The sequence below is a fragment of the Haliotis rubra genome, unplaced genomic scaffold, assembly GCF_003918875.1.
Source record: "Haliotis rubra isolate DU_JTF1 unplaced genomic scaffold, ASM391887v1 Scf227, whole genome shotgun sequence".
Lineage (NCBI taxonomy): Eukaryota > Metazoa > Mollusca > Gastropoda > Lepetellida > Haliotidae > Haliotis > Haliotis rubra.
The window spans coordinates 488,894-511,293 of record NW_025766303.1 but is presented as its reverse complement, the minus strand read 5'-3'; the positions used below and the strand labels follow the sequence as shown (position 1 = coordinate 511,293).

Below are 22,400 nucleotides of genomic sequence, written 5' to 3'. Positions count from 1 at the left end.
CGCGTTGGATGTGTTCTCAGACATTCAAGGCGCTTACAATGATGATAGATGGAAATATTATAAAAGATAAAAAAAATATCACGTATTTTAAAACTCGCCTCATTTCTAAAGTTATATACTATCGTTGCTGAAAAAAGTCTTATTCGGGATGCCATATTTTCCTGAATCAACGATCATCCTGCGTTCAGAACGAATATCCTTTTATGTTTGTTTCTTGTTTATCGTCTGTTTTCTGTTTTTGTTTATCGTCTGTTTTCTGTTATTGTTTAGTGTCTGTTGTTTGTTGTTGTGGGTTCTATGGATGATCAAGTCAGAACCAGACAATCCAGTGACTGACATAATTATCATATGATACGCGCTGGGTTACAATGACATGCGTCAGTGTCAGTAAGCCTGTGACAAACCGATCCCGTCAGTCGCCCCTGACGACCTGCATGGGTTGCTGAAGACCATTTGTACTCGCGATCCTCATCCGTCGATATCAACAAAAGGATACCATAAACATATTGTTTATATTAACTAAAGTTCAATTTATAACAACAGACTTGCAACCTACCGCCATTGACACGATCAACGATTCTCTGCAAAATGTTGGTTTTCAGGTTTCAACAAACTTTAAATTTTAAGACGCCACAGAAGTAGTCGCCACCAATACAAAGCTCCTACAAGCATCGACAAGCGGATTCTGGCATGCGTAAGGGACACAACTCTACAATGAGACTACGTTAGACGACTGGGCCACCCGTCCTAACACACCTCCCCCGGCTGTTTGTAACTATCAAGAATATCGATATGGTCACAAGAAGGATGATGCTTCGGAAGATATAGGACAGTGTAATTGTTAAAGATTCTTGCCTGTGGATATAATACTGATCCGATCCATAGCGGTTTGTAACGGTGCCACACATAATCCCCGCCCTGGTAATGGCACCTAGTTGTCAGCACCATACCCGCGATCGTTGGTATGTTGTAACAAATGACCTTCAAAGTGGTAGACATGATAGTCAATGCCAGAAACAACCAGTCTCGCCTATCAGACGAATCAGAATCCATTCGTCGTGGACGGACAAAATAACAGTGAAGGTTATATGAACCGCCACTTAAGTGATGACACCAGGTGTTGGCCACCACTTGTTTCATTTCTCCTACATTCAACTGACACTCGGTGTGATAACTTAGATTCAATTCAAAGTGGCGTCAGTCACTCACTAACCCAGCTTACAGTCATTCATATGTAATAGATACAGTACCTCGCCTTGAGCATGTACTAGTTGCTTGGATATATGCGCTATATAAATATCCTATAATAATAATACCTCGGCAAGGTCATATTTTGTAAATACATAAATAAGACCAGCGAAAGGTCATCCAAATCTTTCAAGAACTATATTGACGATTTCAGTTTTTCGTACATCGTCTCGCTAAGAAATGTTATACCAGGGCAGTTGGAAAAGACACCTCGACACACACACACACGTAAATATTGGAACATTCCCTAAACATACTAGGTAATTAAGCAGACACAACAATCCAAAAAGAAAGAAGATACGTTGTGTTTTTCTGTTCATCTGTAATTCAAATTATGCACTGTCTTCTTGTATTATATTTTCATCACCGATACGGTCCGACCCAAGTGTAAATTCTACTCCGTCATCGGCGATGGAATGAACGTTGACACCTCCACGCAATGTGTAGCGACAACACCGACCAGCGTAAACACTTCATGCATACATCAACATATTCAAACACGCCATCGCTATGATAATGAACTCCCACCTACATACATTGGTCACGTGATTGCAAGATACTGTCACTCATGATTTTGCAAGCACTTATTATTTCTCATTCAGTCCCCCCACTCGTTGTAGAATAGACTATATTAAAGGACTGCATTGAGACGAGGTCCTTCTGTGCCCACTGGAAAGCTGCCTCGTCGCTAAGGTAAGATGTTACTCTTCTCTTCAATGCATTCTACTACAACTTTCTCATCAGAGTAATGCAGGTTGCAGCTGATGGATACCCATCACATGCTTTTCTCCCAATTTGTTCTTTATTTTGCTAGTTTTCTTTTTATAGAGCCATTAAAAGTAAACTTTTAGCGGATTATTTTTTATATAGAAATGTTTGATAGGAAAAAATACTTAGATCCAATGTTGCTTTGTGTTTTTGTATATTTACCTGGTGTCCTAATTGATTTTTAGCAGGCAGTTTAGAAATTTTGGCATTTTACGGTTAGTGGAATTTATAGTGGCAGATAATGGAGATATGGATGTTTTATATCTAAGGCCGTATCAGATAATTATTACTTATTGATCAATGTGTAATTTGAGACAATGTTCCCGTCTTAAGCCTTTCATATAGCGTGTTGACTTCTTATTGTAAAAGTAACTTTCCTCAGTGTTTTCATCAGTACGTTTATTGGACAGAAAGTATGAAATGATCACTTAATGTTTGTACAACTCTAGCCTCGTGTCCAGTGACAGCATAAATGCTACTGTATGTAAACACAGTTAACGTTTAAATGTCGATAACACTTGTGGAGTATTTTGGTCGATGTACGTATCATAGCAAAGGTTAAAACAACATATCAACGTCAAAAACGTCACTCTATTGTTATGACCAGCCTATATTCATCCCATCATCATTAATGGACAAGCGCATCATTCCCATAAATATACACTTAAAATAAACTTTTTATATATTGTTACGCCAATGTGAATGATTTTAATTTGGTGGGAAGCATTAGTCGCCAGCAGGACTGGAACCCGCGTCTTATGACTGTAGTAGGTAATAGAGACCTCAGGTAGGGTGACGTATGACAGAATGGTATGGAATTAGCTGATTAGTTTCAAATACCTGTATGATTTTTTTAGCTTAGGGAACATGTATGTAGACTGTTTTGCGATAACGGTGTTAATAGTGAAGTAATTCGGTAGCTCTTGAACGATCAAGAATGAAATTCAGTCCATTGTTCAGGGACATTCAGCATGTTTCCATAACGTGCAAGCGATTGATTAGCAATTATATTAGTTTTGATGGCCACAGAGTTATACCATATATCGATCAGAACAACCTGAGATGCATTTTGACACACGTGTATCCACTGCTGAAAACGTACACAATGTGCCTCACACAGAGTAGACCGCCTCCGTGGTGTAGTGGTTAGAGCGTCCGCCCGGAGAGCGGAAGGTCGTGGGTTCGATCCCCGAACGCGTCATACAAAAAGACGTTAAAATATGGTACTTGTTGGTCCCTGCCTGGCGCTCGGCATTAATGGGTACAACAAGGCTCGAAGTCAGTATAATGTGTCTGAGTGGGGTATTCATGCTTCACTGCGGCATGGTATCTCAGTGAGCTTGCACTATAAAACCAGCTTCAGTCTGGGCTAGTACAAGCAGCCGCACATACACATACACACGCATGCACGTCGTCATATGAGCGAAATATTCTCAAGCACGACGATAAACCCAATTTCACCTCACCTCACCTCACCTCACCTCACCTCACCTCACCTCACCTCACACAGAGTAATACAGGCTACACACATGTCTTCTTTAAGTTTCAAATATTTCCCTCGAAAAAATATTTTCTCAAAATCTGAAATTAGAGATGTTTTATAGTTATGAAGGTCGGCAGGTGTTGGAGAACATACATTCAGTGCAGGCTGCTTGAATCTATCGTATACACGAACTGACATTCATGTCTGTTGGCGAATGTAGGATCTCATTGATAGTCAATAATCCAGTGGGGTCTTTGGGTCGTCTGAATACAACATCACCTACATCCTGACATTCTGTTCTCACGAGACAGCAGGACACAGACTCTTCTCTGTGGAATCTCATTCTGCAACGATTGCACCGTTATTCTCATGATTACGTTGAGCTGAATACAAGACAATTGTATAATAGCAGCATACTGGCGAGACTGGCTACTATATCATGTCCATAATACAATGCTATCATGTAAGTGTATTTAACAAACACAAGCAGCTGATCTTGGGAGTACCTTATTGGTCTTTTCTTTTATTCAGATATACTGTATGATTATTGGATGGAGATTATGATATTGGTTGGTCATTACAAAAATCCTGTTTTCGCTTTCCGCAATAAGCTGGCATGAAGTATAAATAGTGAAATGGTGAGGGAAACAAAGCTCCCCATTAATGCTTTGAGGAATGCTGTAAACAGGGTAACGAGTTTGGACAAAGTAATATATTGTTATTATATATATTATTCTTCAGGAAATAATTATAAGCAAAATATTACCTTAAACTAGTACCAGCACTTGTTCTGAAGTGATTCGACCCGTGAAGGTCCGGGTTAGAATATTGATCTTCAGTAACCCATGCTTGTCGTAAGAGGAGACTAACGGGATCGGGTGGTCAAGCTCGCTGACGTGGGTGACACATGTCCTCGTTTCCCAATTGTGCAGATCGATGTTCATGCTGTTGATCACTGGATTGTCTGGTGAAGACTCGATTATTTACAGACCGCCGCAATATAGCTGGAATATTGCTGAGTGCGGCGTAATACTAAACTCACTCACTCTGAAGTGATTCCTATAGTTCACTAAAACATTTAAATAGTGTTGAAATAATTAATATTATCAATTAAATATTTCAAACACATTTAGAACACGTAAATACTTAAAATTATTTTGTGTTATTTGTAATCGTTTCCATAACATTTGCTACTGGAATGAAACGTAATGTTTGTTAAGTGACGCGCTGCAGGAAACAGTGACATTGTATTGAACGTATTATGTGGATATGAGTGCATTGTCAGCACAATATTGAAGATGACAGTAACGATCATGTGTGATGAATGTGTTCATGTGGCCTCGCTGACAATATTGATAGAGAATCATACCGGCCACGTGACGTCAAGTGTCCAGGGACTCAACATCTCCGTTAAAGCCTATCTTTCTCAAAGCCACATAGGCACGATTAGGAGGGCTCGCTCGTCAGGGTTCGATTCTAACATGGGAACAGTGTGTACCAACTTGCAGACGTACAGCCTGCTTTACTTTGTCGAGTCGTGCTAGGTTGGACTTGGATTTGGGCCTCGTTATTTTCTTTTTAATACATGCGCTGATCACGTTCAGGTTCAATTCTCTTTTGGGGCTCATGTCGTAAGGAGTATTTCTGGTTTGTCCGTAGTGATATTGCGTAAAAACCAACTCATTCATTCATTCATTCATTCATTCATTACTCACTCACTCAAGATGCACATTTAGCTCATCCCCAAATTCATGGAAACAATGTGTACATCCCATCTTTTAATCTCCATCCTTATGATATGGTTGAAATGTTTACACGCACCAGTTTGACGTTTTATTTCATGTTAAGATTTTTAAAAACTCCAAAGTAACATTGAATCGTAAATAATTAAATATGATAAACAAACATAAACACATAACCTCATCATTTGACCTGAAGTTGCACCAGGCGAGTCACTGATGTAGTTCATTAGAAGCCACCTGCTACTGAGCTCGTGTGCCTTCAGTCCCCAGGGCCCATGGTCCGTACACATTTCTAGATACGCAGTGACATGTTGATCCGGAAGTCGCGGCCCCCTTCTCAATTATCCAAATTAACGGTAAACATGGACTAACCAGACGTGGATTTTTGTACTGAACATAATTTGATACTAGTGTGGCTGCTGGCCTTGGTGCAGTAATGAAGTCTTTCTGGGGTAATGAGCTCCACAATACATGTCGAGTGCAAGTCCATGTGTTTATGTGTATCAAGTTTCAGGTGTTTGTTCAGGAAAACACTTGCCTTGCCTTTGCACGTGTTTGTAACGGGTGGAGACAGTTCGGCGGGATACGCTCAGGCAGTATTATCTTTGTTATTGAGTGTTTCATTAACACATTCTTATCATATTGTCGGCCTCATAAGACAATACGTGCTTTTAGCAGGTTCCCTATGATATGGAGAACGTTTGGTCGTCTATATATTTATCCATGTGTGAAAGGGGGACTATAGGTTCTGGCCTATGGACGATCATTAGAAATATGATTAAGATGTGTTAGCAAATTATTGCTTAATGACAAGAAATATCTGCCAAGAGCAGAGTCTTCTCTACGATTCGATTTTCGAGATTGTGTGTATGAATCAGTATCCAAAAGTAATGGTAAACGTGTTCGTGACAGGCTAGAGTATCCTGCTCCACCGTTCCGCAGACTTTATCATGCTTCTGTAAACTAAATGCACATATATCTAGCAGGCCATGATTCCCCGAACACGTGAAGATCCGGTAAGAACTGATCTTCAGTAACCCATGCTTGTCGTAAGAGGCGACTAACGGGATCGGGTGGTCAGGTTCGCTGACTTGGTTGACACATGTCCTCGGTTCCCAATTCCGTAGATCGATACTCATACTGTTGATCACTGGATTGTCTGGTCCAGACTTGATTATTTACAGACATCCACCATATAGCTGGAATATTGCTGATTGTGGCGTAAAACTAAACACAATCACTCACTCATGATTCCCAGGAAGGAGCAGGGTACGCTTACCGTTTTACTAACATCTGTTCTCATCACTGACAGTGATCCATGAAATATATCATATACGAGTAATCATGGTATAGCTGGAATCTTTATGATGATTAATTTCTCATGATTATCGAAATCTGGGTATTTTTTACCTGATTACACTGAAACTATCTTAGGACCTGAATTACAACACTTTGCGAAATGACATCCAGACATAAAGAGCATAGTTCCTCATTCATCCATTTCCTACCGTGTTATATTGTAGTAAATGACCAGGGTGGTGTCATTAACTCACACGTGGAGTCTTAAAGTTACAGTTACATCCACTGATGTGGCGTCTTCAACACGTGACACATTAGAGGCTGTACCGACTTGACACACTGTCGTGTTACACACAATAACCTCATCGCTTTGTCACCGAGCCTGAGGTGTCCGTCACTTCCAGATATGGTCTTCTCTGAAGTGACATATCACTGCCACCAGAGACAATCTGTGAAAGGTTCACTGTGTTAGTGGAGGGATGGTATATCTCAGATCTACCCTATCATTAATGGCATGGCAATGTTTTCAACAAAATAACAATATATGTCAATGACATTGACATTCTCACAGTTTCTATTGACGTCAAGCGTTTTGAAAGCGTCTGAAGGACTATGTTTCATAACCCTGACTCTATTTTCAATCAATGTCGGGACGTTGTAATTTGTAATTTAACTGAGACATTAGAATTTGCCTGTGTGGTCCGGATAATCATTAACTGCTACTTAAAAACATGTAGGTTACAGGCAAAGAACGAAGGTTTTGAATCAGATTTGCATTATCGGTCAATTGCCCCGAGCCCTGTTTAATGTGCAGTAGGATGTACAACATTTAAATCTGATATGCTCAATGTCCAGTCCCATTTGACGGTGATGTCAGAATGTTAATGCCTTCAGTGCCACCTTCTTTTCCTCCTTTGGGACTTTCGTGTTATTGAGAACATTCTAATGTCCCAGGCATGTATGCGATCCGTGAAGATCCAGGTCAGAATTGATCTTCAGTAACCCATCCTTGTCGTAAGAGGCGACTAACGGGATCGGGTGGTCAGGCTCGCTGACTTGGTTGACACATGTCACCGTATCCAAATTGTGTGAATCGATGCTCGTCCTGTTGATCACTGGATTGTCTGGTCCAGACTCAATTATATTCAGATCTCCGCTATATGGCTGGAATATTGCTTCGTAAAACTATACTCACTCACTCACTCCAGACATATACGGCCGGGATTTCTGATAACGTAAAGATTTGATTGCAAGTTGGTTGTGTGAAGCTCCCATTAAGATGACCCGGAAAGAGTTCTAAGTCAAGGTAATTGATGACAAACTTAAAGATAGATAGATAGACAAACTTATTCCTTATTCTCTGTATGTTACAATTTCAGATCGGATTAAAGATATACTTAATCTCTGTTTCTCGTTCATTAATTTGACCTTTCAAGTTACTGTACTTTATCAAACGACACAGACACAGACTGATATCAATTTCTAGAGATTAAGTAGAATTAACACCTTATCATGGTCAAAAGATCAAAAGACCCCATTTCACCTCACCTCATCTGTTCTGATTAGTGGGCAACCCTAACAAATGTCCCCAGCATCATCAGCACTGCAGCATCTGTACTAATCAATATTTGTAGCATGTAGCAAGCATATCACTAATGAGACGCTACTTCCTAAAGTGTGTGTTTGAATCTTAACCTGGCTTTGTTCCCTCCATAATAAACAGCAGGGGCATCTTGATCAGACCATACTGGCTCTGCACTACGGGTCATGATGAAGACACATGGTTACATGCCGCCAAACTACAATCCAGAACAAGCCGGACAGAAACTGCTAATACACTTTACCCAGCCCCCGAGAATCCATTGCCATTCAATGTACAATACAAATCTAAACGGCATTATGCAAAACAACCTTTTATTATGCGGTACGGTTTTGGTATAATTGCTGCGTTGGCACATCCCTCCATAATGGTTACATGTCAAGAATGTTTTAAGAAGTTTCCACGCAAGTCTAGTTAACCATTAGAGTGCTAGAAAATATTATGTTTTACATCGTTGTTAAATTGTTTGACGCATCATTAATTTTAACATACCAGAAAAGAATGTCCGCACATAGTCCTCTGAGATAGGAATTAACTCTCCCTGGGAACTGTGGTGGGAAGTCGTTTAAACCTCACTTGGATGTGATCTGACTAGAACAACATAACAACATGAAGTAAGTGATATTTGATCAGGCAAATACAACATCTGAGAAACCTGACACTGATTGCTCTCATCATATCCACATTCACGTTCATCTTCGGTCATTTAGGAAGTACCGGCAACTTACATGACAATTCTTGTCCAATTAGTTTTCAAGTGTGTGTCATTTTAGTCATAAAGTATAGTTTACGATAGAACAGTCACATTTTGTCTAAATATGTCTTCAAATGAGACGTTTTCTTTGCAGTAATGTTCCTGTTTATGACAAATACTACTCCTCATATGTTTGGTGATGTCAGAACGCCAAGTAACATTTGCCCACAGAAAACGTATCTGAGGTAAACAACTCTCAGCACCAACACAAATTATATATTTCCTCAATTTCTTTTCGAATTCAAAAAGATGATAAACCTTTTTGGCGTTTTTGAAAGTTGTTTGTGCATTAAAACTGTTTGGCTTCTTTATGTATTTGATTATGAATTACTTGATTTTGAAATTTCATTAAACCATCAGTGTGCGCATGGCCATCGTATCGGGATGATTTTGTTCCGTTTGTCTGTAGCACCTGTCGTGAACTATACTTCCATTAAGAGGTGTCGTACATGGTTTGAAGGATCAGACAAAGTGACTGTCTGCAATGCGTGTAATCGACGGCGAGTGACTTACCACTGATAAGTTGGTTTCAGATTTGAGTACTTACAGGCAGTCACTATGTAGACAATATAATGCTGACTGTCATTAATCATCAATTTCCTTTTAACCCATGTAAAACGTGACAAAACCTTTTCCACAATAGTAATAGATCTCTGCTAAAATCAGTCCGTTGTACGATTCTGAAAATATTATTAGTGTGTGCGTACGGAACATTATCAAACAGGGATGATAGCGGGTGTTCATGGAATGGTTAGCTTGTGCTGCCTCACCGGTGGCTAACATGACACAAAGATTCAATATTCCTTTCTTATCAGTGATTGAGTGAATCTTGCTTAATTAAGGAGACGAGTGAGACTGTTCATATTTAGATATATGCATAAGGCTTCAGAGTGATAAAAACTCTCTGACAAAAGGGATGATTACAACTTCACAACAGTCAACTTTACTTTCATGTTGAGCAATTTATTCCAACAACTCCATTCTTTGGTGTTCACATTTCACAACTTTTGAGATACAATCGTGCATGCTGTTTTTACCACGATTTCAAAAAGCACCATGCCACACTTGCTCAGAAAATGTTTGATCAAGGTTACAACATTCAAAAAGCACCATGCCACACTTGCTCCGAAAATGTTTGATCAAGGTTATAACATTCAAAGAGCGCCATGCCACACTTGCTCAGAAAATGTTTGATCAAGGTTACAACATTCAAAGAGCGCCATGCCACACTTGCTCAGAAAATGTTTGATCAAGGTTACAACATGCAAAGTGCGCCATGCCACACTTGCTCAGAAAATGTTTGATCAAGGTTACAACATTCAATGCCTCAATAAAGCTTTCAAGACGTTTCATGGTAGACATGTGGATGACATTTAAAAATTGTCCGATGCGGTTCCCTAGTTTGACTTGTACCATACGTTCCCGAATTATTTCAGGTGAAGAAGTAACTAGACATAGCATATGTTTATGACGGGTGCCACCGGCGGGGCAGGATACGCTCACCTTTTCGCGAACACCTGGTATCATCACTATTTCATAGTAATTCATAAACACATGCTCTGTCATCGTATCGCATGGAGACAATCACTGGATTGTCTGGTCCAGACTCGATTTGTTTACGACATCGTACAGCAGTAATCCTGCTGAAACAAATATCTGCTCATGATATAGTCACAAATGTGTTGGCAGAGATTTCTTATGGATGTGGAAAGGGGTTTTGTCGCTTGTATTTACACTGAGTGTTACCCAAGGCGTATGGCCGCGGGGATAACTGGGGATGGGCTTTACCCTTTGTTTCAATGATGCTAACCCACCCTTCGACACCAAACCTCACTTACTTTGGAAGACATTACCCTACCGTGGTTTCCAGCTTGAGGTGGACTGCATTGTGTGAAATATGATAAATCAAACATAGGAAGAAGACTTAATATATGCCCGTGGACATGCCGACGATACGCTGTTCTGTGATCAAGTCTCCCCTTCCCTAACCTCCAGGATGAAACTCATTCTCTCCGTTTCATCTGTTGACAACTACGTGTCGGCAAAATTCGTCGCCCCGTTGTTCCTGTTGTCGGTGTGTGTGTAGCTCGTGGTGATGTATCAATGTCCAGCTGGACACACAACACTGAGGGTCTTGTCTTCCACGTATCAAGTGGCTGTGGTCGAGGATCCGCGACTTGACGAGACTTTAAGATGTGTAATGGCAGATTACAAGCTATCTTTCTAGGTATTTATAAGAACATTTGAGTGTTGCCAGTTTTTCTTAAGCTCGCACAGTTTAAGCGCTTGTGAGTAGCAATGCTGGAACTCGGCGCTGTAAAAATAGATTATAATTGAAGTGGACATTTCATCAACTATGAAAACTAATAGATTTTAACCTTGAACACGCTGTCTGTTACACAATATAATGACGGTGTTCTGTTTTATACGGAAAAACAGGAAAAGCTTTGTAGGAAACAAGGAATATTACACTCTAGACATTCCCATGTGTGTATTAATATTATTTACGAGATATATACGGCATATGATCCGAGCAAGTGCTTTTGGAAGGTTTTTTTATTCCACGAGTAACTTTTGAAAGTACAAGTCTTTTAGCTATAAAACGTCAAGGCCTTAGGATAACGAGTCTCGGTTGTCTGGGGAAACAGATTCCATTGGGTGTAAACGATAACCGATTTGAATGGTTCAATAAAAATTAGTAAACGCGAAAGGTAAGCATGCCCTGTCTCCTTTTAGCGGCAGCATCCTCCACCCAGCTGTGAAGAAGCAGGTGCACGTGTAGAGCGGTGTGATGTATCCATCGTATCTGTCCACAATACAACCCCCTGTATCTGCTCATGATAGGCACTGCAATAATAAAGCTCGGCATGACAATGTACCTTGGTCCGATGAATGTGTAAGAGGCAAATGGAGACAGAAAACACATGTGAATTAGGCTTCATAAAAACTTTTTTCTCTGTAAAAAAACATGCCGATCGAGGCAGATCTTCGGATTTGAATTGTCCAAGATGTTTAACGATATTTATCCACGACAGAGGATCTTGGCAGTGTCATTTACTCCAAATGATGATTGAAAGAGTTGCAATTGATTAATGCTCGACGTCACCGCGTTCTATACGTGTCATCTGGCGAGTGTTATTGTCAGTTTCAATGAAACTTAATATTTAGACACAAGCACACAATGAGTGAAGAACACTCGTCAGTTGGACATGAGGATGATATTCTCTTTTTAAATAACACCCTTATGAGAAACTACTACATAATGTGTTCTGGTTATGTTTTGAAAAATAATTTTTAAAACCAATACTTGATTGGATTGGATTCCCAGGTCCATCGGTGATTAACTAGTTTGTAGGCAGAGAAGGTGCTTCTCACAGGGTGGGACATGCTTCCCTTTCCCGAGACCACCTAGAGTTACCACTGATATTCAGTGATCCTTCACGTAATCTTCGCCTCTGTTTACCTTGTACTCCTCGTGGAATCTGTAACGGCTGGTAACTGATTATCTGGCGTTGATGTGTAATATTCAAGGAAACAATGTTACAATAACTGTTTACTATTACCCTGGTTATTCCTTCTGAGCTGCGAATGCAAAGACTCCAGAACATACTGATCTTATTTCGTATTTGGTACATGGAAAATACGTCTGGTCTGCATTTAGAAACGACAGAAAAAGAAACTGTATGTAGATAGCACTTCACAGCGATGCTTCAATGCTACTTCATGCCAAGTCATCGGGTTACATCATCATGTCTTCATCCTAAAATGACAATTCGCAAAGTTTACACATTAGTAAAATCTAACTCTGTTTATTTTAATTCAAAAACCCTTTTTGCTACAGATTATGTTTTCATTCTGAAATATATCCCCCTAGTGCGTACAATACGGAATAAGTATTCTATCCATTCAGGCATGTTTCGACCCGTTCAGCTCGCCCCTCGGGTGTAGAGAAGTGTTCACGAATTGGATGTCCACGCACGATACAAAGGTTGTACAGGTAATACGGGTCGTGCGGGCCTCTGAGGTCAGACAGGTCATACTGGCCGTGTGTGTCAAGGTCATGCCTCAACAAGGTCAAACGTTTGTCAAGGTCACTCGTTTCTCTACACCACTATGAGCAGTTTGACAATCCAAGACAGAATGCCATGTTGTTTATTCGGTGTCACTCATGTGTTTTGAGGACATGTACTCTGAGCATCCTCTGCCCATATTGAAAACACTGAGTCCTATGCCTTACACGTATTAACACTGTTATTTGATATACATCCAACTTGGATGCCATACGAGGGGAGATTAAAACTTATGAGCACTGAAAATCCTGTAAACCACTCGGTTAAATCAACATTACGGACGATGATGTCGCAATAGCCCCTTGTTTGATTTCCCCACAGCAATAAATTATAGAAATCAAATAAAAGCTATTGAATTCCAATGTTTGATTCATTTCGTAACGGAACAGCCGGCGTCAGATGATTTGTATATGTACTCATCAACCGCACTTCAAGGTCATCCTTTATTGCGAATCGTGGAGTCTCATGTGACTTGTAAGCAGGTATTATGTTCAATTCATCATCTATTTCTAGATGCTTGGGTGGCTCAATGGTCTCTGACGCCATTAGCACTTCCTATGCAGAACTAGAATGTTGGTTGACAGCTGCTGCACTGTTGTTTCACCTCGAGCATGGCAGGGCAGTCTTGAGGGTTTCAAATAACAAAGGGCCTGACCCATAGTGGTATGGTCATGCACAGGATATGTTCAAGAAACACATGTTCAAGCGGAATAAACCCAGACCCACTCACAATACGTATCCGTAAGCACCATAGGTGTTCATGGTTATTCATGCACTATACTCTACATCGTATCACTGTTGCCAGTTATACAAGATCTCTGTCACGTTAAGGTAATGTTCGCATTGTTTAATGTCATCTGATGCTTGCGTCGTTAGACTAATAAGACAGTATGCTTGTATTTTCATGACATTAATTGCCTGGATATAAATTATTCAAATTGCCGGCAATGTCTTTGAGTTTTTAATTTGACACCAGACAGGCATCATGACTTGTTCGCAACAACAAGAGATCCTGGACACAGGATTTCAATAAATGAAAATTACAAACGTTATCAAACCGTTCCTCGGCTGAAAGATTTGTCCTAACATTACAAACCTGTTAAAGTCCAGAGCACAACTGTGACCACGTGTCACGTCATCATGGAAACACATTTCTTGTTATATTTATCCCATCACAGTGCATACTTCCTTTTGTCCTCTCTGGTTCATGGTCTGAATCATGGTTCTTGCAGTTCCATCACAAATAGAAAGTGGTGTTGTAGAGTATTATGTAACCGAACCAATGCACCAAAATCATATACTGTACAAGGTGTTCATACAAACAATAAGAATAAAGTTAACTACTTTTTAATTTACGCAAGTACAATAAAAGTGATTCATTATACTCTAGACGACAAAAGAAACGTTACCCTCCCACCTTTATGAAATACTGAAAAACTATCAAAGATATGTTAGAAGGTTTTAGTTTACAAGAAAGCTTAACAACACAGCTTTATGCAAATCACGAAAACAAATTCTAAAATGCATTCATATTTAGGTAGAATGCATTTTTTTCAGAAGAGTTAAATTGTCCTATACTCGTCCATGCCGAAATAAACAAATAATAGTAATTTTTATGTCCAAAAGATAGGTTGAAATAAAATTCTGCTTTGAGACAAAGATAAACCATTTCCAGTCACCATTTTTCAACTACTATAACAAGAAACAACTGTTGTAGAGTGTGTAAAATTGCAAAATAATCATTCCTATGATTTCAGTCTTTTAAAACATTTTCTGCTGATTTGCATTAGTGGAAACAAGTAAAACGTATCTTTGATATTGTGAAAAAATGTTTAGGAACATCTAAAATTATCTTTGTTAATATTTTTGCTTGCAAAGTAAACCCTTTTCCATTTTCTGTTTACACGTAGCAATATCAATCGCCAAAACGCAGCAATATTCAAGCGGTATTTACATCCGTCTCACATGTGGAATGATTCTATAGGGTATAAAGAGACCCTAGAATACATGATCTGATACACAAGTACGAGAAATATGCCACGATTAACAGCTGAAGGGAGAGAAAGAACCATTGGAACGGTGCAGATGGGGTCGACATACAATGCTGTTGTCAACGCCCTCGGATGCCACCGTATCACGGTTATAAGACTTATTTAGAGCTTCAGACAGACTGGGGTCACCGTAGACAGACCAAGAAGTGGACGTCCACGCATCACAACGCCAGCTGAAGATAGGTACCTCCATCATTAAGGAAGGAGGGTAATGTTTCCTTTGGCGTTTAGTGTATATCCATTTTCATGTTATGAAGAAACACAATTAATTTTTCTTGCATAGACATTTATAAATGCAACATTCATATTGAAATCTGTATGTACTGATTTAGGGGCATGATTGGTCCAGTCGTCTGAGGTGCCACAATTTGCTGAGCAGAGTTGCATCCCTTTGGAATGCCCGAAACCTGTGATCTAGACTTCGAATCACGCTTTATCCAGATTATGTTTCTCTCCCTGTCAGCACTGTACCCAGTGATAGTTAACTGACGTGCCAGCATATAACTGCAAAACTGTCCGTAGAGCGTTAAACTAACACTCACTCACTCACCCACGATAGGTATCTGACTACCCTTGCATCTTTTTGTCCTCGACTTGCGATCATCTGGGTAGCCTGGAGTGACCCCATCATAAAATGCTGCTCTGAAACTGATCCCAGACGTATTTCTAAACGATTGCAAAGTGTAAAACAAATGTTACATATCATACTTAACATTCCGTATGCAATCAAAGCTAAACAGTTCAGTACACCTACAGTGCTATGTTAAGGCCCGGGCACAGGTTACATATGGTGAGAAATACAACCGCGGGCGCCAAACAGTCCAAGAACTTCCTAGAAACACAGTAGAATGTGACATGAAGAACACTCTAGATCTCTCGGGATCGTGACACACATACATTGTGAACACACTTCATATTGTCTTGTCCTTAATCCTCCTTCTTGTGTAACACGCAACCTAACGGACGTATGTAACAGTGGCTTAGGAGCGGTGGTTTTTGTTCTATTGCCGAAACACTAATGTAACATCAGTTGTCACTGTATTGCCTCTTCACAATATACATGGTTCGAGTTTTCTCATTTCACACAAGTGCAGGCTACAATTCAGTGCTAGTAACACGTATGATTTAAAGCGGAGTAAAACGAATGGAATTCTGTCTATTTTCTGAATGTCTTCTTTGCAGTTGTTTTATCACTGAACACATATATTTTCTTTTGTGACCTTAGGTGAGTGAGCGAGTTAAGATTTCTAGTTACATCGGCAGTATTTCAGCCATACAGGGACAAAATCAAGTTATACATTCATGACATATAAATCGAGAATATATAAACATGTTGAAGAACTACATTAAAACAACAAGAACATAACAGATACAGTAGTAAAACCAGCATGACAAAACAACACATACAACAAGCTGCAGATCATCAACAACTGAATGTAGATCACCATACCAGCATGTAAAGGTACAGACAATACAACACATACAACAAGCTGCAGATCATCAACAACTGAATGTAGATCACCATACCAGCATGTAAATCTAGAGGTACAGACAACACAACACATACAACAAGCTGCAGATCATCAACCACTGAATGTAGATCACCATACCAGCATGTAAATCTAGAGGTACAGACAACACAACACATACAACAAGCTGCAGATCATCAACCACTGAATGTAGATCACCATACCAGCATGTAAATCTAGGGGTACAGACAATACAACACATACAACAAGCTGCAGATCATCAACCACTGAATGTAGATCACCATACCAGCATGTAAAGGTACAAACAATACAACACCTACAACAAGCTGCAGATCATCAACAACTGAATGTAGATCACCATACCAGCATGTAAATCTAGAGGTACAGACAATACAACACATACAACAAGCTGCAGATCATCAATAACTGAATGTAGATCACCGTACCAGCATGTAAAGGTACAGACAATACAACACATACAACAAGCTGCAGATCATCAACAACTGAATGTAGATCACCATACCAGCATGTAAATCTAGAGGTACAGACAATACAACACATACAACAAGCTGCAGATCATCAACCACTGAATGTAGATCACCATACCAGCATGTAAATCTACAGGGAAGGAAAAAATTCAACACATACAACAAGCTGCAGATCATCAACCACTGAATGTAGATCACCATAACAGCATGTAAATCTAGAGGTACAGACCATACAACACATACATCAAGCTGCAGATCATCAACAACTGAATGTATATCACCATACCAGCATGTAAATCTAGAGGTACAGACAATACAACACATACAACAAGCTGCAGATCATCAACCACTGAATGTATATCACCATACCAGCATGTGAAGGTACAGGCCATACAACACATACAACAAGCTGCAGATCATCAACAACTGAATGTAGATCACCATACCAGCATGTAAATCTAGAGGTACAGACAATACAACACATACAACAAGCTGCAGATCATCAACCACTGAATGTAGATCACCATACTAAGGACCTTGGGGTCTTACGGTGCGTTTGCTTCCTGCATGGACCCTCGCTGGATTTACACCATCACTTCAGCCGCTGGCGATTTGTGCCATTTATATATTTAGAAAATATATTCATCAAAATGTTGCAAACAATTTAATATCTTTTTTTTTTAAATCATAATAAATTAATGATAATTGACCAGGTTAAAAGATCCTTCATTGTTTTACACCGAAATATTGATCCCTTGTAGGGTTAGGAAACCAGCCACTTTTGCTTATTGATCAGAGTTTTGTTTCCCGTTGTTAGACGTTGTCAGAGGCGGCTTGAGGAAGGAGCTTTCAGGCTCGCTTGTTTGATGCCTGTCTTCATATCCAAATAACCTAATTCAATGCTCACGAAGTCAATCACTTGACTGACTATGTCGCATCGAACGGCAAACAAAATATGAGAAAGTACATTTCGCCAATCCTAATGACACCGTATTGACTGAAGTGTATCAGATCTACAAACTCCGTTACTTTAATCGTGCATGCATTCATCGACAACAGCAACAGAATTCGATCGTAAAGTGGGGTTTTGGGATCAATGAGATTCGCTGACCAAGCAGTGTCTGAGAGTGTCATTTGAACTTGGTTAAACTTACCATCAAATGTATGTACCTTCATCACCATGTCTAATACCTCCCTCCCACAAAATCCTGAAAACTGCAGATCTACATTAATGGTACCGGACTCTCATTAAGATAACTCCAACATTTCCCATGTACTTCACACGTTGGGCTGTGCGAGCGATGGCGGTGAAGGAGCATCACTCACATCGGTGATGAGGCTGTCAGCGTCAAGTATCTAAGCCTCGTATCTAAGCCTTGTACCTTTTCCAGTACATTTCGAAGCCAAACGTGGGTGAACGTGATGGGTTTCGAGCGTCTTGTTGTTTTCACGTGTTTCTCTAACGTTAATTCTTTTTACACGATCGTGAAAAGTACATTGAATGGGTCTCTCGACCCGGAATTTAGAAGTGGGTTGCAAATCACTCCTTCTAACGCAGAACGTACCGTCGATTACTTATATGAGAGATCTCTTATTACTGGGGTTAGTCGCACTTTTCTAGATACATTTACTTGTTCTATTAATTGTGACACTAATGTCGAAACTCATTGTTATTTGATCTTTTGTAACTGTTAGTGAGTGAGTGAGTAAACTAACATTTAACGTCGCGTTAGCTATATTTCAGCTATGTAGAGATGCGGCCAAGTTCACACGTATACACAAATCTATTAAAAACACACGAAAGCACATTATCACACTATCCATCACGATATAAACCATTATAATATTATTTATACTTTACTACATAGGCTATAACGATACAATTTCCAATTGATAAGCTCAAATTTACGGACAAGCATTTAGTTATACGCATACATATTCATAGTGTATGATAAAGACCATTTTTTTCAAGCAAGTTATTATGAGTTACCAGCTCTGACTTGCTGCTTGAAAATGTCAGTCCCTTACAAGTCCACGCAGTTAAGCAACATATTCTTGGCATTTTCAGCCTTTCATCACCAGGGGCACCTGTTTTAAGCAAATATTCTTGAGTAAACCGACTGTGGCCAATATGACATCGTCGCATAACGATCTCTTTATGTCTTGAGTAGGTATGTCACACTGCTGGTTTACATTAGGAAGGTTATTGATTCCTGCCTGGTTGTCTCACTATTAGATGAAGCTAGTTGTGTAATAGGCAAATTAGGTTCAGTGAGATGCGTGTCTCCCAATCGTCCTTGCACATGATCTAAAGAGTTCATAACCACTCACTATCATAGTGCCATTTATATGAAGGTCTGATATGAAACAAAATGATATCTAGACATTTTCAGTTTCTGATGTTTGATGTTATTACTGACATAATAAAAGCGTTTTCTGTTTGGCTGTCGCACACAAGTTAACAGAAAAGACGTATTTCTGAAGTTGGCAGAACTGTGAATGCGGTGTCTGTTGGCGTGACGTGTAATATACGTGTGTGTGTGTGTGTGTGTGTGTGTGTGTGTGTGTGTGTGTGTGTGTGTGTGTGTGTGTGTGTGTGTGTGTGTGTGTGTGTGTGTGTGTGTGTGTGTGTCGTGGAGTACACGCATGATGGCTCGGTCTACACACTGGACCATCCATCTTCTAAGACGCTACACTTCTGTATCCAGCGCCCCTTACGTGTAACGGCAACCTAAGGTCGTTGATTGCAATTCCGTCTTGACCTGAATATGTTTGAAGGTTTGCTGTCACAATACCCGAAACATTGGTATCTTCTGAGAGGTACAGGGGCGGTGGGGTAGCCTAGTGGTTAAAGCGATGGCTCGACACGCCAAAGACCCGGGTTCGATTCCCCACATGGGTACAATATGTGAAGCCCATTTCTGGTGTCCCCCGTCGTGATATTGCTAAAAGTGGCGTTAAATCACTCACTCACTCTAAGAGGTACACGTCTGCGACCTGAATCACTTCATCCCTTCCTCTTATCAAGGTGACACTCCGTGATCTAACTGAGACACTGTTCAAAGAGGCGTTCAATCTCACTCATCCACGATTTGCGTAAACAAAGACGTTGCAGATTCAGTTTACGTTTTCAGTATTCACAATCAAGCTTTGTAAAGAAAGGATGACCTACTGAGAGAGTTTCTCTTACTCACAGAAATAGTTTAAACAAAGTATGTTTATTGTTGTGACATTTACAATAATGAGTCCCTGTCCGAAAGGATAACAGGCAGTTTTGAAATTACAGACGGCTGCTTTAGGCACAAGTATAAGGTTTGCAAATAAAGAACATAAATTTCATTGTTTCTTTCCTCTAGGCCCCCAATTATTCTTTTCCGTGTAAAAGAAATGTAGAATGTTTAGGCATCTATGTAAGCGGAGAGAAGATTAAACCGACGAGATAAATTTTATTGTTCCTTACAAGGATAAACGTTGTTATTGTCGAACAATATATATTTATGTTTGTAGGACTGTGCTTATTCAAAACTCACCTGTTCAAAGATCAGTTCCCTTTACAGTTTATTTAAACCACTTCGTTTGTGTTAACCGTTAAGTGCCTTTTAACGTTTTTACTAACATCATCAAAAGTAACTGTACAACATTGCAATCAAATACATTCGTACAAAACGGTAGTATTTTTGGAAGGAGGATACATATGTAGACAATAATAACAGCTCGAAATGGTGATTGATATGAAGAGACAATATATATATGGTCGAACGTGAATCAGTCTCTATGGAATATGACGCCAAAAGGAGTTTTAACGTTAACGTTAACAAATCCATCACTGACTATCACAGTTGTTTCTCCGTTTTCATGTAATAACATTAATGATGTGTATATCATTTTCCTATTATGATGACCAAGTCATAAGGTGAGTGAGTGAGTGAGTTTAGTTTTACGCCGCACTCAGCAATATTCCAGCTATATGGCAGTGGTCTGTAAATAATCGAGTCTGGACCCGACAATCCAGTGATCAACTGCATGAGCATCGATCTGCACAATTGGGAACCGATGACATGTGTCAACCAAGTCAGCGAGCCTGACCACCCGATCCCGTTAGTCGCCTCTTACGACAAGGATGAGTTACTGAAGGCCAGTATTCTAACCCGGACCATCACGGGTTACCAAGTCATAAAGTCATAAAGTCCCGATATTGTATCTCTGTATAATAAATAAGGTGATTTCAAGGCTGATGCTCTGTAATGTGAAGGATTGTATTTCTTATCAAATTATATATGGACTTTATTATCAAAGTTTCTCAATTCACATAAAAAAAATAAACATGGCATCTTCAGTGCAGACATTTGCTTGAATATATATGTTTGCATCTGTATGGGGTTAACAGCATAGAAGTTTGTGAAAAGTGGAAAAATATTTTAACGTTGACATACACATATAGCTAACGACTGAACGTATGACACCCTTTACCTAAAAGTATATAAACCAAATGTTAAACTCAATTTAACGGTAGGTACAAGAAACACTCATATATAAGCAAAACCATTCACACATCACAAATTGGGTTTTCAACTCAAACTGTAAAAGTTCATGCAGTAACAACGCTTAAAACAATTACTTGCCGGGCAAAAACTATGTCTGATGTAGAAAATAATCCTGGCACAGAGCAAGACCACGTCAGCTCTATCGCGTCCCCCCTTCTGATTAGTTCTGTATTCAAGTGAATACTTCAAGCCCTTGTAACACATCAATCTATTCTGATAAAGAATTGAATATTGGCTGTATAATCGAGACCTCTGATTCAGGGAGGATTCCGATCAATAACACATGTCAGATATTTGCTTCCTTGAATGAATAAAGAATGCATGTTGTCTTCAAGAGGAAGTCAAATATGGCTGACTGTCTGTTGATTGTTAAGCAACCCTATCGAGTCACCGTGTCGATAGAATTCTTTCCTTTTATCAGAAATAATAAAAGATGAACAACAATGAAAGTTTCATGAAAGTTGCCTTGTCGGTGCGTAAATTACAGTTGTTTGTTACAAATAACATATATTAAAATGTGTCTCTGCTTGAAGGGCCGTGGGGTAGCCTAGTGGTTAAAGCGTTCGCTCGTCACGCCAAAGACCCGGGTTCGATTCCCCACATGGGTACAATGTGTGAAGCCCATTTCTGATGTCCCCTGTCCTGATATTGCTGGAATATTGCTAAAAGCGGCCTAAAACCATACTCACTCTGCAATTGTGTAAATGGTATGATGCTGAATGTGGTCTCTTAAAGAAGAAAAGATGCAGGGCACTTAATCATTTTAGAAGATGTAAAGATAAAGAATCTCTCAGATATTATCACAACATAAGAAACAAATATACTGCTACTTGCAAAGAAAAAAGGCAAAAGTACTTTCAAGA

The 22,400-nt window shown here is 39.6% G+C and overlaps 1 long non-coding RNA gene across 1 annotated transcript in view; it reads left to right on the top strand.

Moving 5' to 3' along the window:
- Positions 1-1,798: 1,798 nt before the first annotated feature.
- LOC124277750 overlaps positions 1,799-22,400 on the top strand; it is a 28,349-nt gene continuing 7,747 nt past the window's right edge. The window contains exon 1 of the long non-coding RNA XR_006898915.1: positions 1,799-1,941. This is a non-coding gene — a long non-coding RNA (uncharacterized LOC124277750). The remainder of the gene's footprint in view (positions 1,942-22,400) is intronic.